Consider the following 18300-nt stretch of genomic DNA (forward strand, 5'->3'; position numbering starts at 1 on the left):
TAAGCAGGTGGAGAGCCTTGTGGTAGTCCTCTAGAGCTTGGTGGGTGCAGTTGGATGGGGCTTGGTGTAATGTCTATGTTCTCCACTAGATGGTGCTGCTTAGCTTACTGGAGTGGATCATTGTGGCATGTGTAGGTGTGTATGCTCATGCATGGGTGAGGTGAAAATGGTGTCATTCACCTTCCCAGTCTCTAGCATCAGAACTCTGTGCTCTCACCTACTGGCAATCAAGCACCCCTCCTTTGTCTCCCGCTTCCCTCCACTCCCTGTCTGCGTCCAAGCTGTTAGCCTGCCAGGTGTCATTTTCCTCCTGAATTTTATCTCAGGTGGGGCTGTGTTTCCAAACTCCTCACCTCTGAGGGTCCTGCGACTTGGATCCGCTCCGAACCTCTGGGGGAGGTTCTCACTGAACAATGGCTAGGTGCTGGCCTGCCCCAGAAAAAGTTCACGTGATCATGTAGCAGTGGTGTTTCGGGGATTATGGTAAATCACAACACACGTCTGGCGCCAGTCTTCACTGTCACCTAACGTCCTTGTTTCAACATCAGCAAATGTGGCAGTTCTCCAGGGTCTGCTGGGACCTTTGCCTGTGGAGAGGCCGAATGGCCTATACCAAATGTCCTCTCAGCAGGTGAACTGCCTCCCCCCGTGTGGCCCAAGGATCCATTGGACCTCACTGCTCTGGGGATTCACCCTCCCACCAGAGCTCCACTAGGTATCAAATTGTGGAGTTTCAGACTCTGCACTCCCCCATTTATAGAGTCCTAATGGTATTTAAACCCTCTCCTTTCTCCTTTCTCTCTTTCTTGTTTGGTCCCTTATGGGTGTTTCCACTCTTTCTGTTTCATTCCAGCTTCTTTTGGGGGAGTGCTTTTCCTGTACTCTCCCCGCTGTCTCCATCGTGTCTCCAGAAGCAAAAACAACTCTCTACCCTCTGTAACTTCTGTTTCCCCCAGTTCACTTCTCTGCGCAGTGTACCTGCCAAGTTCTGTGACTCAAGTTATTCAGATTATTGTGTTAATCCTCAGATTAATTTTCTAGGTGTGCAAAATGGTTTGGTGCTGATCTAGCTGCATTTCAGGGATAAGAGAAGCAGAAAACTTCTGTGCTGCTCTGCCATCTTGGCCTCCCCTGAAATATTCTGGTAGAGTATTTCAATAAATCTCATTTATAGGGATGACTGATTGGAGAGATAATGAATCTGTCATTGATAAAAAAGTAATAGTCACTCATTTTAGCCAAGATGGGAGGGATGTGCAGTATTCTAGTTCCTTTCTTGAAGTCTAGACCACATATTCAGCTGCCTGCTTGACATCTGCATATGGTTGCTTTTTATATCTATTCTCAAATTCAACCATTTCAGGACTGAATTTATCTTCAGTAAAACTTATTATTGTTTTTCTCTGTCTTAGGGATTGGTACTACCATCTTGCAAGGAAACCAGCTATTAATGACACCCTTCCTGATTATTTAGCAACCTAAGGCCTATTTATTCTACTTCCTTAGTGATTCTTAAATCTATCCACTATTACTTATTCCCACTACTTCTTCCCTAGTTCTGGTCATTGCTTTCTTTCTTGCATTGTGCTCCATGTGTAGCTCTGATTTCTGGGTGATCACAGTCTAATTGATTCTTCATTCTGCAACTAACACTTGAGATTAAACTCAGATGTGGCTCCCTCTACCTTCCATTCCCCAGACTTCTGTCCTACATATTTCTTATCTCTATTAAACAATTTTTCACCCTGAGTATATAGTTGCCTATTCTCTTGCTTGGCTTCCACCCTAGACCTTGAATGTCTTAAAGGCAGGGTAGTGGTTGTTACACAAAAAGTTCACCACAAATATTTATTGCAAAAATCTCTGCCTCCTGAGGTAGAATATTTAGTCTTTGGTTAACTCATTCTGTTAAATTTTTTTCCTTCGTACTGAGCTGGAATTTATCATCCTAGAATTTATACTCATTCATTGTAATTATATTCTGCAACTATAAGCCTGAGATTTTCTAGAACATAATATCTGATTTCAAACATGTATTGCTTTTATAAAACATCACAAAGTCTTGGAAGTTTTCAATTTCTAGTATTCAAACCACGTGCCCTAGAATGTCTCTCATATTTGGAAGTGGCACGGGTATTCTTCATCTTGTCATATGTCCTGATTTTTGGTTTGGAAAGTTTGGGAGCTGCACAGCATGAAACCAATCTAATGCCTCTGCTTGGAATAGCCCTTCAGTTATTTGAAGTCAACCATTATGTCTCTCTTTTCCCTAGGCTGATACTTTTCAGGTTAACTCTCATGGATTGTTCTTGTACTCACCTTTGGATCTCCATACCCCTGTTTAAAGTATGTGGTGACGCTAGGTAGTGCTACCTGTGCAGAATGGATCAGACCATCCCATACCTGCTCTAGGCACTGACTTGCTGTTACTACAGCCTAAGTTTCTTTTGCTTTCTTTAGAGGTAGCCACATTATATTTGTGACTCCTAATTTATGCTGTTAGTTATCAAGCCATATCCTTTACATCTTACGCTTGAAAGTTGGGTTTATTTATGTTGAAATATATATGGTTATGTTGAGGCCATCCTACAATCTTATGATCTTATCATACAATCTTATATTTTACTTTGAATTCCAATTCTGCCACCCAGTGTATTCTCTGGCCATCTCTGACTTGTTACATCAGAACAATGTTAGTTTGAGTTGTTGGCCTATACTCAATGTAACAGGAACTTTGAAGGACATTTGTTGCATTAAAATTCTCCTTGTGAGTTGTTTTTCCTGTAATGTCATTTGCCTTGTGAATACCTGGTTTTGTGTTTGAATTTCACCCAGTATTGTATTTCACAGCAGGAACTTGGGGTCAGAAAAGTATATTCTGAGCTAACACCTAATTAAGGAATATACTTACTCTAAGAAATAATTTTCCTCCATAATAGAATGGCCAGATATAGTCCTATTCAAATACCTATTCAAATATTTGCTCATTGTTTTTCTATCACATAAGCATTTGCAGGTGCATTTTAGTAATAAGAAAACTAGTTAAAAATCCTTTTTCTCTATATCAATCTGAATATTAAAAAAAAACACTATAGACTTCAGTGTCCTCAGGGACAGGGACAATCCTTTATACTTTTTTATCGGGCTACACCCCAAAAACCTTCCCAAATAATCAACAATTTTTCTCTTTCTTGTGTCTACACTCTCCCTTGTACTAGCTCATCTTTCTAGAATGCCTCTCCTCCCATATCCCACAGGCTGAGAGTCCTGTTATTTCTCAAAGCTTAATTTAAATTTTACATCCTTTGAGAAGCCTTTCTCCAGAATCAGTTGAACATCAATTTTTTTGCACCTGGAATTCCTAAGGTACTACTCATTATGTTATCTACCTTTTTGATACAGGATTTATATACGTTAGTATTATTTCTTGAGCTGGATTAGGAAATTCCTGTGGGTGGTGACCATATCTTCTTTCCTATATGATTCCCTACTATTTTTTAAAGAATGCTAGGAGCATAATATAAACTTAGTTGAATTGAAATTTTGGGAAACTCAAGGAATATGTCTAGGAAAGTAGGGTTGGGGGAATCATTACTTTTCTTTAAAAACAAACCAGAAAGACTATGCTTTCAAAATCATTGAAACAGCATTCCTCAGTGCTGCTGAATTTCTCACAAGAGTCTAATTTGGGTATCTGTCATGGCAAGAACTTTCACATACTTCTGTGGGATCATCATACAGGGGAAGAACTGGGGAGATGAGGCTGTGATGGGTGGCTCAGGCACAGGACAGAGCTATAAACCAGTAGTTTCCAAGACCTAGCAGCACACATCTGGAATCTCTCTTTATTGCCATTGCAAGGGGCACATAATTTGATTTTTCATATTTACTACTTTTTTTGCCAGAGAAAAAGGAGAAAATCCTTGAATATTTTAGGAGACATTTATCAGTTTTTAGTTAAGACCATTTGGTTTCAAGGTAACAACACGTGTTTCTTTCCTTTACTACCCTCATCCTTCCCAACTAATCTGGGAGGTCAGTGCTGAAGCTCTGTTTTTGAAAAGCCAAATATACAGTTAATCAAAGCAGGTCACTTTCCTCTCCTGGAATCCTTCTTAAGCACTGGAGCCATATACTTTTTCAATGGATGTTTGACATTTATCACAATCTTAAACTGCGTTATGCAGTTGTGCTTTGCATCTACTCTTGGTGACTTGTACCTTTTTAATGCATTTCAGACCCATTTTGGGGGAAAAGGTAATTTTGCAGTGAAGAATTAAATTTACCCAAAGAGAGATATGGCCTTTGTCCTTACTCCTGCAAGGTGACCTCTAAATCCTTGGAATTTACAGAATGATAGGGGAGTCTGCTATTCATGTTGGGCCCCTAATAGTTTGTGCTAACGATGACTCAGGATAGGGGCTTTTGGCCACACCAGAAAGACCAAACATGTGATTAGGGTTGGGATTTTGAGGTAGGTAATGTCAGCCTGACCTCCAGGGAGGGGAGTGAGGCTAGAAATTGAGTTCAGTCAAGAGGATAATGATTTAATCAATCATGCCTACATAATGAAAGCTTAAAAACAACAACCCCCCCCCCAAACAAACAAACAAACAAACACCTCTGGATGCCAAAGCTTGGGTGAACTTCCCTGGTTAGCAATACTCTATGTGAATTGCCACATATTAGTGCCAGTTCTGAGGATAACAGGAACTTTCCCAGAGGTTATTCCCTCCTTTCCTTCCTTTAGTGGGTTCTAATTTGTATCTTTTTGCTGTAATAAAACTGCAGTCATAGGTACAGCACTTTCCTGAATTCTATGAGTCATTCTAGCAAATTATCAAACCTGAGAGTGGTTGTGGGAATCCCTTGAATCTGTAGTCAGCTGGTGTGAAGTGAAGGTGGCCTTGGAGACCTCCAAACTGGTGACTGGAGTCTGAAGTGAGAGTAGTCTTGTGAGGACTATATCCTCAGAGTGTGTAGTTTGTTTCACTCATTACAGTAGTCTATCAAGAAACAGAAAATAATAGGGTAACAGGAAGGAGAAAAGAAAACAAAAATATTTGTGTCAAACTATGAAACCCTGGTGACTGAAAACAAGGTTTTTTTGCACCCTGTTTCTTCTAAAACAAAGTTGGGGGAAGACAGGAAGGTATTTTTCTTGTGGTTTCTCTGTTGTTTCTTAACTAGCATTTTTGAAAGAGTGTCCTTATTTTTCTAGTGGAGAGAAGTAGCCCACACCCTGTAGGTATTTAGGGTCGGAGACATGGGAGTCCTTCAGTGGGTGAAAGTGGGGTGATTGTGAAATAACTCCACATTTCTTCTCACAGTGGTGCTAATTGGTCTCCTCTTTTTTGCAAGTGGAGATGCCGTGGGCATCATAGGATCGACCTCTTTAAGGGAACTGTGAATACCCAAGGAGAGAGGGCAAACTGATCATTAAAAGAGAAGTGGAGGTGGCGAGGGATGAGTAGAGCAAACCTCTTTCTTGGGGTTGCCTGCTTTGTCTCTGTCCTGTCAGCTTTTGGAGGAATTCTTCCCTCCTTCTATTCTTCTTGTCCTTGCCCTCCTTGAGACAGGCTTCTTAGCTCTTTGTTCTCCCTTCCTGTCTCACCATCCAAGCACTCGTGATTCTTCATTTGTTGATGCTCTGTCATGGTAGAACTGTTGACAGGGATATTTGCATTTTCGCAGGGACAAGTCTTAAACCTAGAGATCAATCAAGCTGGAGGGTGGAATTTCATTCCTTAGTTGAGGTCAAGTTACATATTCAAGGGCCTTCCTCCATAAGAAGTCTACCCAAGGTGACATCTGGTCCAGTCATTCTGATGCTGTGTTTCAGTGATAACCTCAGGCTGAGGGAGGAGCTGAACTTTCAAAGGAAAGCTACATTTGCTATTTGTATAAGAGGATGAGAACTCAGGAGCCTTAAATTTAGAAAGTTAGTAAGTGGTTGACAAATCACCTTGGTTCTCAGTAGCAGAATTTTGTGGTGGTCCTAGAGAGTATGACCTTGAGTAGGTTCTTCAGAAAAGGTGTCTGGGGGCCACAGCTAACTAAATTAAGACTGAGTGAAATCAGAATAGGACTGATAGAAACCAGGTTTTGAGGCAGCAGCTCCTTTTGTGTGAATACACTGAAAAGTCTGTGTTTTGCTGCATACAACTGTGGAATCTTAAGAAAATTACTCCTTTTCTCTAGACCAGACTTTATGGATAAAAAGAGGATAGTGAGCTAGATGTTCTTTAAAGACCCTTTACACTGTAACCATATTATAAATTTTAGCCTAGGGATAAGGTTAAGAATAGGAGAGATGGCCACCAAAGAATGAAAAATTTGCATGGGCTCAGGCTACTTCAGAAGCCCAAATATACTATCATGTCCTGGGTATTTTATTTGGAGACTGTCTGCTTTGGGGACAGAAGGAGAGGGGCAATTCAGGAATCTCAGATGTGGTGCCCTTTGATGATGAGGCCCATGGAGGAAGCATAATGTAATTGTTGAGGCAAAAATACACCTTGAGTCAGTCCTCCATTTCCCTCCTCATTCTTTTGCCACTACGTAGATAACCTCACCTGTTAAGAGGTGAGAAGACTAGCTGGAATATTTGTCCTTTATTCTTAATTTTTAACTTTTATTTATTTATTTTGAGAGAGAGCTCGTGTGCACGTGAGCATAAGTGGGGTTGGGGGAGACAGAGAAAGGGAGCATTGTTGGCATGGAGCCCCATGCAGGCTTAATCTCACAAATTGTGACATCATTACCTGAGCCAAAATCAAGAGTTGGATGTTTAACTGACTGAGACAGCCAGGAACACCTGTCCTTTACTATTTTTAAGAGTGCTCGTTATGACAGCACTTCCTAACCAGTAAGTCCATGTCCAGGTGGGTCCTCTGAAAATCTGGGAACAAGATGATCTTTATCTATATTCGGAGTTCTCTTATCTCCTCTTGTGGCCTCTCTCATCATGGATGACCAGTGCTCCCCTGGAAGCAAATAATACCTTCCAATTAATAGCAAACATACAAACTCCAGCTCTTCTGAGGTTGGCCCTGAGTAGAGGAGAGTCTTCTGGGGGAGGGAGGAACAAAGGGGCAGGAAGGGTTGGCTTGTTCTTAGATTCATTTTCGTTTGAGATTCCTTGAATGAGACCAACATTACTGGCCTCAGGAATACTGCTTCCACTTAGCACTCTGACTCAAATGAGATACAAATGTCCATTCCCTGGCATTTCAGTAGTATAGGCAAGACAAGGCTAGACATTCAGGTAGATCTTATCGTGAACAGAACTGAATACACCTAGCCCTACAGGCACAATAGTAGTACAGCACTCCTTCAATCTGATACCCTTTTCAAGTGTGTGTGGGAAGTAGAAAGACTTCTGATAGTAAAGCTTAGCCTTTCTTTGATGATCCCTGAGTAATTTAACCACTAACCCACATTTTCATTCAACAGATCAAAAGTTTGATAATTAACTGGTTTCACCATCCTTGGAAGATCTGACCCTCAGCAATCTCTCCCTATCCTTCCTACCCAAGCAATTTATCAATCAATATGCTTTCTTTTTGAGAAGAACTTCAGAAAATACAGTCTCTTCTTTGCTGCATTTCCAATGGTGTTTTAGCTCCTTCTAGAGAGGTACTCTAGGCAGTTGCTCAACTGACTTGATCTCTACAACACACCAAGGGTCCAAGAACTACCACTTGAGTGTGAAACTAGATAATGTACCTCTCTTGAGCTCAGGCTGTTCCTATCCCATTCCCCATCTTGGGGACTCTTGGGAAAAGACCCAGCCTGGCATCTTTCATTCCCAGCTCTTGGTGTCCCTTCACAGGGAGGAAACTATCATTATAAGTATTACCCAGTGATGCCCATCCAGGCATCAAGACCCTGATGTCTAACCTTTTTAGCTCTTGTTTTTTCTTCTTTGAAGATTAACCCGTACCTCTAGTACTGGACACCAACAATGACCCTTTATGAGACCATGTCCAGTTCCGGGGTGGCCTTCATCCTTGCTGGTCTTCACAGAATAACCGTAAGAGAACATATTGTTAGAACCCCAGTAGTCATATCACATTTGTAGTAGAAAGAAGCTTTTTTTTTTCCTCATTCATCTTTATCCTTTGCCTGCCTTGAGTTTTACATTCAAGATGCCTGCACTGCTGCTGTTAAAAATCTCTTGCTTCCTCTTCTCTACTCATATATGAACCAAAAACATTTTTTTCAATAAGCTGCCTATTAGAAAAGCACTGATAAGCTAAATTGTCAGAAGGTGCTCCTGGCTAAAAACAGCTCAGTGGGTGATTCAACTTTGGAGTAACAGTGCTTTCAACCCAAATGAGCTGAGCTCTCGAGGTGGACTTCAGTCATTGTTACAGAGCCCTGAGAAGATATTTTGGGTCAAGGAAGACCTCCCTGTTTGACTTTAATCACATACAGAAGTAGCAGCTTATTTCAGTTATGCCATCATGATACCTGTCTCATGGCTGGTTGCTTGGGCTGTTCTGTAATAGAGTGAGAGGAGAGTTAGAAGAATCAGGTTCCTACTTTGAAGCCTCATGTTTCTCCATTATTGAGCTTCTTATAGTGTATGGTGAGGCAGGAGGTATTCAGAATCCTGGGAGGGTAAGCATGACAGTTCTTCTTGGGGCATAAATATGTTCTTGAATATTTGGGGGAAAATAATGGTAGTGGAGTTATTTATTGAGATAGTAATTTGTATTTTGTTTTTGAGGCAGTTGAAGCATCAGAAGGAATGATAAGTCTTTGTATATTTTTCTGAATTCAGAGATGGCCATTGTGTTCCCCTATTACAGTAGCAACTTGAAGATAATCTGTTTTCCAGGCTTTAAAAAAATCCCTAAACTCTGGAATTATTCTAAGAGTATATGTGTGTATATGTGGGAGTGGAGGGCTATGGAGAAGAGAGTGAAAGTGGCAAGAGAAGGGAGATTCCCAGAAGCCTGGGAAGGGATGGAGGTCTGGAAGGGGCCTGTTTGGGAGCTGACAGGACTGCAGAAGGCAGACTGGATTTTGGGTGCTGGGTGTTGGGCTCTAGCCTCAGCAAAAATCCCACAAGCCAAGCTGAGGCTTGGCGGTAAAGGTATGGATATTTCTCACCCCCTTACTCCAAGGGCCATGCACAGTTGGGCAGTGAGCCCCTTGGGGCTGACTGGTGCAAACTGTGAACCAGAGCCCCTTCCCCAAATATTCTGTCTTAGGTACCCTGTGACTTTGACAACACCCTAGAGGAATAGATGTGAATCTACAGTTATAGGACTGAAAATGATAATTTTCTGTTCATTTGGCAGGGGGAGGAGGAGGTCTACATTAGATTTAATTTATTTCACAGAGAAAAATTCTGATTTTTATTGAAAAATTGTTGTATTAGTTATCTATTGCTGTGTAACAAAGTAACTCCCAAATTTAACATCTTAAAACACAAAACTTGGTGCATAGCTGGGTGCTTCTGGCTCAGTGTCTTTCTCAAGGCTGCAGTCAAGGTATCAGCTGGCGTCAGAATCCTTTCAGGGCTCAACAGGGACAAGGTCTGCTTCCAAGTGCATTCACATGGCTGTTGGAAGGAGTCAGGTCTTCTCTGGGTTTTGGCTGGAGACATCATTTCCTTGCCCTGTGGACCCTTCCACAGGGTTGCTACTCATAACATAACAACTGATTCCTTCAGAGCAAAGGAAGAGAGAGAAAATGAGCGAATGAAAGAGAGAGAGGGAAAAACAAAGGATGAGAAAGGTGGGGGGATAGAAAGAAAGAGAGCCTCTGACAGAAGCATAGTTTTTCATAACCTAATCTCAGAAGTGACATTCCATGGCTTTGTCAAATTCTGTTAGAAGGGAGTTCCTATACAAGGAGAGAGAATTAGAGAGGCATGAATAGTGAAGTGGGATCACTGAGAGCCACCTTTGAGGCTGCCTACCACACCTGCATTTGAGAATGCCATTTTATTTTGTATACACATAACGAAACATAATTATGCTATGGCATAGAACATGCAATTCTGAGATTGTTCATTCAGGGACTTTTAGTGGAAACCATTTAGGAAGCTTTGTATTCATTTGGCTCCTATGTTTAAGGAGTTGTCCTAAGTTGGATTTCTGCTTGCTGGTCCCTGGATACCATCTGAGGGACCATGAAAACACTGTAGGTAGATGAGAAGGAAAAGAAAACATTTTGCTGAACACTGTGGAAGGGATAAGGGAAGAATAGAGTGTGGTCTTGCTCATGGATGTGACATGGTTAAGTTGGAGCAACACTAGGAAACAGAACAGAAAACAGACTGCATTTAAGCCAGTGTTCACAACACATGCTCTTTATACCAAATGCTGTTGGTGGTAGATGTAGGGATGGGGCAAGGCAGAATGTCAGTGGGTCTATCTTAGTGTTGGGGAAGATACTAAAGAAGAGGAGAGAACTGAGCTTCTCCCCAAACCATGGAGGTGGAGGTGGGGTAGACAAAATGGGTAGGGGCTTTGAAGGGTGGAGGAGAAAGCTATATTTAGGAACAGACTTGGTGGGAGAGCAGGCGTATATGGAATTTGGGTCCTGGCTTTTTTGTCATTGTCTTGCCTCTCATTCTTGGTGTGTCTCTTTGGGGTATCTTCTACCTGCATAGCTCTGTCATGGGTGGAAGAGCCTCTGGTGACCTTGGAAAGCACAGCCGTCCTTCAGGAAGTTTCCTGTGGAGCCTGGGATGCCTGGGATACCCACTCTGAGCAAGTAAGCCCTTTTCTTTTCCTGGAAGGGATGGTCTTTGAGGGGAAAGGGCTAATTGGTTAGGAAAAAGCCCAATAGCTTCATCTTAAAGAAACCAAGTTTAATCAAGGATTTCAAGGAAATAACTAACCAGCTGTTTTGAACTAATTAAGTGTAATTGGTTATCTGTTATAAAGAGTTAATGCACCACAAGGAACACCATTATTTTTAGGATCCCAAGGAAGCAGAGATTTATTTGAAACTTCATAATGAAGGTAGATCCAGGTTCTGTGAGGTGATGAGTAAAGAGAACCATCAAATTAATAGTTTTCTGAACTCTGTCTGAGTTTGTGTAATTTATAAGGGAAGTGGGGGAGATTGTCTAATTTTATTCATTTTTGTCCCAAGAATAGCTTGTCAGGGCTTACATGTCACAATTTGGGGATTTAATGAGTTGGCATTTTCAGGCTCACTTTTTAATTAATCTTTGCTCTTACCAGGGTAGGGGTGGGCTCATCCTTCCTTCCTGACCCAGAGTTAGGAGTGTGAGGTCTGAGTCCTGACTGTCTAACCTTCCTGTGGACTGGGGCTTTGAAGTAGATGCCCATAGGCTGGACAACCAAGGCAGTGGTTGGGTGAGGGGTGGGCTTAGCAGAGCTGAGTTGGCCTCATTATATTTAGGAAGTTGTAATCTTGTGTCTTTGCCCAAACAAACCTTGAAGTTACTTTGTTCTTTCCTTCCCTGACAGTAGAAAGCTAGTTAAATTAGGGAATATAAAAAAGTAGATGCAAATATACGTTAATATTTATCTACCTACTTACTTACTCACTCACTCATTTACTTGAAGTAATTATTTTTATTTTAACCTTAATTTAGAGCTGAACACCAGATTGTTGGTGTAGGGTCAAAACTCCTCTTTGAGGACATATTGCTGATCAGAATTCTGTGTTGTCTTTCTTGTACATACCATTTTCTACAATGCATCATCTCTGATATCTAATTTTAGTTTTTTTTTTTAAAAGTGGAGTGAAAGTTGTGTTCACTTACAAAGTAGAATCTTAAAGTTTTACATTTCCTTCCCAATCTTTTGCGATTGTATCACTCATATCTAATTCAGTAAGTTTTTATTAGCATTTTTCAAAGCATTCCAATTTAGCTCTTATAGAAGTAACTCTTCTTTTTCACACTCATATTTTATCAGTATATACAATATTTTGTTGAATTAGATATTTACATTAACATATAAATGTGGGGGCGCCTGTGTGACTCAGTCCGTTGAGCATCCAGCTTCGGTTCAGGTCATGATCTCGCAGTTCTTGAGTTTGAGCCCCACATTGGGCTCTGTGCTGAAAGCTTGGAGCCTGGAGCCTGCTTTAGATTCTGTGTCTCCCTCTCTCTCCAACCTTCCCCCGCTTGCTCTCTCTCTCTCTCGAAAATAAATAAACATTAAGAAAAACATATAAATGTCACATTCAAATGTTACATGTTAAATACGTTAACACAATAAATGGCAAACCACATTTGGGAAAAATTTACTCTTGGAAACTATAGAACTCAATTGGTGGAAGGAAAGAGTGTATTACTTACTGTTTACTAGCTTTGAGCTCAGAATGCTGTAGGTTTTAAAGGGAATAGAGAGTGTCAGTTAATCTAGAACAGGGATCAACATACTTTTTTTTCTGCAAAGGGCCACAGAATAAATGTTTTGACTTTGCAGACCATATAGTTTCTATCTCCAACTACTCAACTCTGCCGTTGTAGCACAAAAGCAGCCATAGACAATGTGTAAATGAATGGGTTTGGTAATGTTTCAATAAAACTTTATTTACCAAAAAAGGGCAGTGGGTGGGATTTAGCCTGAAGGTGGTTGTTTGCCAACCCCAGATCTAGAACATGGGTAAATTCAGGTAGATTAGGAGAGTTCCTGCTCATCATGATTTGATCCATCAAATGTTTATTGAGTGCCAACCTTTTATATCTGTGATAGACAAGATAACAATGTGGCTTATTTTTCCAAGCTGTAATATGATCCATGCCTTTGTACTGACTCTTCTGTGGTCTAGATTATTTTCCATGCCTCTTTCATAACCGGGCAAATTTCTGCCTGTCTTTCAAACCACATCTCATAAATCACCTCCTTAGGGAAGACTTCCTGTCTGCCAGCTAACTGAAATAGCCCTGCTCTGGGTTGCTGAGGGATCCCCTAGTGCATTCTCCCATCATAGTGTTTATTATGTTGTATTGTAAAAAATGGCCCTCGTCCCTCTCTCTCCTTCTAAGCTGTGACCTTTTGAAGGCATGGACTGGGACTCAGTCACGTCCATGGTCCTTTGTTCATAGCAGGTGTTCATCAATTGTTTGTTGAATGAATGACAAAATCAATCTGGCAAAGCATGAACTACAGAGACCATTTGAGTAGGCTTTGCTATTATTTATGTGTATGTATTTTGACCTTATAACTTTTTCTTTCTTTGTATTTCTTCACTAAGAAGATGGAGGGAAGTGTAGCAGCTGTTCCTGACAAGTTTTACTATAATTTTCTCATAGAAACATGAACTTATTATTCATATACATTAGAAAAAAGTTATACATGTATATAGCTTTTAAGGTCAAATTCTACTACAAAATTTTTGAGTCAGACTCTGTTGGTTGGCTATTCACAGTCATTCTCAACCCTTTTCTCCTTTGTTCACTTCCTATGATTGAGGATAAAAATCCAGACCTTCCCTTTACCAGGACTCTCTTGGCTTAGGGTGGCCATGTGACCCAGTTCTGGCCAATGACATGTAAGGAGGACTTTGCTGCAGATCTCCCAGGAAAGATTTTCCATTTCATTCTTACTTTTTTTTTTTTAAACCTTTTATTTGTTATTTTTGAGAGACAGAGACAGAGTGTGAGCAGGGGAGGGGCAGACAGAGAGGGAGACACAGACGCAGGCTCCAGGCTTTGAGCTGTCAGCACAGAGGCCGACGTGGGGCTCAAACCCACAAGCTGTGAGATCATGACCTGAGCCATAGTTGAGCTCAAACAACTGAGCCACCCAGGTGCCCCAAGATTTTCCATTTCTAATTGTGGTGGAGACAGCCAGGTATTGTCCATTTGTTCTTCCCTTTTTAGAACCTCTATTTTTTTTGCCATACATGTGACTGTCAGGAATAAACACTACATTCTCCAGCCTTTCTTATGGCTTTGTGACTAAATTCTGGCCAAAAGGCTATAGCAGAAGTGTTTTGTGGCAGCTTTCAGGAAATCTCCCTAAAGGAAAAGTCTCCTGTGACAAACTTTTATTCATACTTACTCCTTCCTGCTGGTTGGAATGTTGAAGTGATGGATGGAACTGGAGTAACAGCTGGAACCATGAGGTGATCTTGGGAATGGAGGCTGTATCTAGAGTAGCAACAAGAGAGAAGGAGCTTTGTACTCTGAGGAGATACTGAACAGAACCTCCAAAGCAGCCCTGGACCACCTACCTTTAGACTCTTAGGTGAAACAATGTTCTGCCTTGTTCTAGCCACTCTTGTTTTGAGTTTCTGTTTTTCATTACCAAGTTAATCCTAACTGATACACTAATGAGAGGAGAGAGTTGCATGAGGACAACTCACTCACTCTCTCTCTCTCTCTCTCTCTCTCTCTCTCTTTCTGTCATTGGCTGTTCCATTCTCCATGTCCTGTCTGTGAAAACTAGATGTTTAGAGCTTGTGGCAGCCATCTTGTAACCCTGAGTAAACAAAGATGAAAAACAACACACTGAGGATGGTGGAGGTATAGGTTGGAAAGAAATGAGCACTCAGTGATATCCCTGAGCTTCCAGATGGTTCCTGGGACCATTTTCTTATGCAAGTTGCTTTTAGGTAAACAACAAATGTCCTAATGTGATAAGCCATTTCAGTTTTAGTGGCTTCCCTGAAGTTTTACTTCAGTTTTAGTTTTTATTAATTTAGCTTAAGCTAAAGCAGTAGTCCCCTTGCTTCATGCCTGTTCAACCTTATTCTGCCTCTTACAGGGAACCACTTTCAACTTTTGGCTCTTTTCCTTGTTGACATTTAACTAAATACCTGCAATTTAAAAGAGAGGATTTTACTGTCCTAAATTACTCTTTTTACCCACCTCCCTAATGTCTCTTCTTCTGCTGTCAATATAGCTATCCCACTACTTTTGTTCATCATGACTTTTGTCAATATCACTCACAGCTGAGTCATGTAGTGTTCTCAAATTTCATGTCTTCTCTTTGCTTCTTTTTTCTTGGCATTGTTAATTGACTTGCTTTTTATTTGCTTAGTTTACTATGCATCAGTAACTCACTTCCATATATTCCACTGAGCTGTAAAACTCTTTTTGTTCCATTTAAACACACAAAATCATCGGATGCTCCTTTTCCCTCTGGGAGCTGTCTCCCCTGGAGCCTTCCATCTAACTGCCCTGAGTGGACTGGCTGCTCTCTCTCTTTGCTGGCCAGTTTGCCATCTCAGGTGCTATCCTGGGATTCTTTTTGCCTCCTTTCTGTGCTGGAATCCCTGCTCCTAGATCCCATGTCTTTTTATTTCCTGGTTTTCTCAGTTGTTTGGCGGCAACACATCTTCCTGAATTTTTCTAAGAAAGAATACATTTTTTTTTAAAGATAACATATTGTCTGGAAATGCCTTTATCTGACCTCCCCACTTGATGCATAGTTTGGCTGGCATAGAGTTCTTGGCTAGTGATTGTTTTCCCTTAGAATTTTGTAGACATTGCTATATTATGTCCTAACTTCTGCTGCTTTTGAGAAATCAGATATTATTTTTACCTGTTTTGTTTTTGTTTTCCTTCTTGAAAGCTTTAGAATCTTCCCTAAACCCCAATGTTCTGAAATTTCATGAGAACGGTTTGTGTCTTTTTTGTTTGTTTATTTCTTGGGATATGTATTAAATTCTTTTAATCTGGAGACTTAAGTATTATGTCTTTGATCATTTTCTTTCTCTAAACTTCCTGGGGTTGAATTTTGGAACTTGTGTAAATCTGATGTTAGATACTCTGGATTGGTTCACTATTTTCTCTTTTCTCTCCTATTTTCCATCTCTTCGTCTTTTTGTTCTAATTTCAGAAATATTTCCTCACCTTTGTCTTCTAATCTATTGAGTTTGTAAAATTCTGTCTTTACGTTCTATGGCATTTCATTCTTTATTCATGGATACCTTATTTGGATTTTATTAGCTTTAATTTTTTTTATTAAGTTGACCATCATTTAAGTACAGGGTAAAGAATCATCATACAAGAAAACAATACACTACACAAAATCTTAACACATGCAGGCATAAACACACATACACACAAACATGAAGGAAATGAAAGATAAATATCCATACTTTTTTTTTAATGTTTATTTATTTTTGAGAGCGAGAGAGACAAAGCACGAGCTGGGGAGGGGCAGGGAGAGAGGGAGACACAATGTGAAGCAGGCTCCAGGCTCTGAGCTGTCAGCACAGAGCTGACATGGGGCTTGAACCGATGAACCGCGAGATCATGACCTGAGCCGAAGTTGGACGCTTAACCAACTGACCCACCCAGGTGCCCCAGATATCTCTATTTTTGATTCCACTTTTCCACAGCTGTCCATGCTTTTTCTGGGCACTGTAAGAACACTATGTCAATGTTTTTGTGATAGTGTTTTTTGAATGTTTGAAATTTTCTTTTGTTCCCTGCATTGTTTCTTTTCTTTAAGTCCCGTTTCTTTTCTTTGTTTTGATGTTTCCTTTATGTTGGAGGTGTCTGTACAATGGCTTTCCATTTTATTTAAGGTGAAAGTGCTAAAAAGATGACTGGAAGGTATGCATGAGGTGAGGGGGTTTGCACCAGTGATGGGTGATCAGATGGGAACTTAGGTATTTCACTGGAGGGCCCCTAAGTCTCTCATCATCTGCAGTTCTTTGTTCTTGGGCTGGTCCATTTCTGCAGAGTAATCCTCTGTGTTTTCTGCCTGGAGGTAGACACTTGGCTGTCAGAGTTCTAGGAACTGGGGGTAGGGTGGTATCTTAACCACTTAAACCCCTGTTTTTTTGGTAGGGTTTTTTTTTCTTTTCTCAATTAACAGATTTACTGAGGTGTAGTGGACAGAGCCTCTTGCATTTAGTGCAAGCACTGACCCCTCTTCTGCTGTGCAAGTTTCTCTTTACTTCTTCCTTGGAGGAGGAGTCTTTGGAGGTGCCTGGTGACTCCAACTGTTTTTCTGGGGTCTGCAGCACGATCCAGCTTGCCTTTTAGTTTAGGTTTCAGCTTTTCTGGTCTGCTAAGTCATTTACCATTGCCCATCTACTTTCCAGCGTCCACAGTTTAGATACTGTCATCATCTTAATGGGATTGAAAAGTGAAGAAAAAAAGCACGTGTACAATTTGTCATGTTTAACCGGAAGCCCTATCAGGGTTTTTTTTTGTTCGTTTTTTTTTTTTTTTTTTTTTTTTTTTTACCAGCTTAATATGATCAATTCTTACTACTCAGATGTGGGCTCCTTGAACTGTTTGGGGGCTAAGGGTCAGAAGTAAAGGATATATATATATATATATATATATATATATATATATATATGCTCATGTTTGTGTCTTTTGTGTATGTGCAAGGCTATATATGAGATTATGTGTATTTCTGTGTGTGTTGGTTAAAATGAGACTAAGTGTGTTAGCTAAGGAAATAAATGGGTCTGGCATGGTGAGTGTGAGGAATTGGGAGGGTGGGGAGAAGGGCAGGGAATAGGAGGAAGGCAGACCTGCAAGTTTTGCAGTATATTTTACCTCAATGGAATATTTCCTTCCTATTCTTAACCTGGCCCTTCAGCTCATCTCTTTAAACCAGAAACCCTGGGAGCAGGGTCAAACACAGGCCAAGTGTGAGATTTAACTTTGCTCCCTTCCACAGCACCTTTTAAACTCTCACTCAGCCACTTTGGACTCAGCCACTTTGGACTTTCTTAGAGCTCTCTGGTTGCCCAAATTTCCACTTTGTTTTTATCTTCCAAGTAGTGCTCTCTGCTTCTGCCCACTCCTTGCGCAGAATCTGAAAATACAAAATGTCTTCTTCTTTACATGCATTTGGTATCTTATTTAATTTCTGTGCTACTTTGGTCTTCTGATGGTCAGCCCACATCTTTCCCCTTTCTCACTAATACTCTTTACAATCCTGTGTGTTTTTCCAAGATGTCACGGCGCTCTTGTTAGGGAGGTAGGGTAGCTAATATTTCTGTTTTATGGATGGAAAAACTGATGTGAAGAGCTACATCCAAGGATACATTTAATAAGTGCTATTTTAGGATGGATGTGAATGGAAACCATAATTTCTGAGCAGTCTGGGCCTATAGGTTGGGAGGAAGGGTATAAAGCCATAGGGAGGAAAACCCATCCTTAATTGTGCTTCTACTCTGTGGTCAGACAGCCAGAGACTGTACTTGGGGTTACATATGTTGTACTTGGGGTTACAACAAGATGTTGTCTCATTCTTCAGTCAATATTGTGAGCTTGTTATTTTTATCTTCATTGTCCAGATGAAGCTCAGAGAAGCTATAAAACTTTCCAGTTGTCACACAGACCATCCGGCTGTGATTAAATGGGGCTATGTCCTATAA

At 40.7% G+C, this 18300-nt stretch overlaps 1 long non-coding RNA gene across 2 annotated transcripts in view; it reads left to right on the forward strand.

Annotated features, from left to right (window-relative positions):
• Positions 1-6694: 6694 nt before the first annotated feature.
• The window catches only part of LOC109498165, a 70422-nt gene continuing 58816 nt past the window's right edge, over positions 6695-18300 (forward strand). For both annotated transcript variants that reach the window (XR_006595552.1, XR_002154816.3), the window contains exons 1-2: positions 6695-6868; positions 10631-10734. This is a non-coding gene — a long non-coding RNA (uncharacterized LOC109498165). The remainder of the gene's footprint in view (positions 6869-10630; positions 10735-18300) is intronic.

Source organism: Felis catus, chromosome A3 (assembly GCF_018350175.1).
Source record: "Felis catus isolate Fca126 chromosome A3, F.catus_Fca126_mat1.0, whole genome shotgun sequence".
Classification (NCBI taxonomy): Eukaryota; Metazoa; Chordata; class Mammalia; order Carnivora; family Felidae; genus Felis; species Felis catus.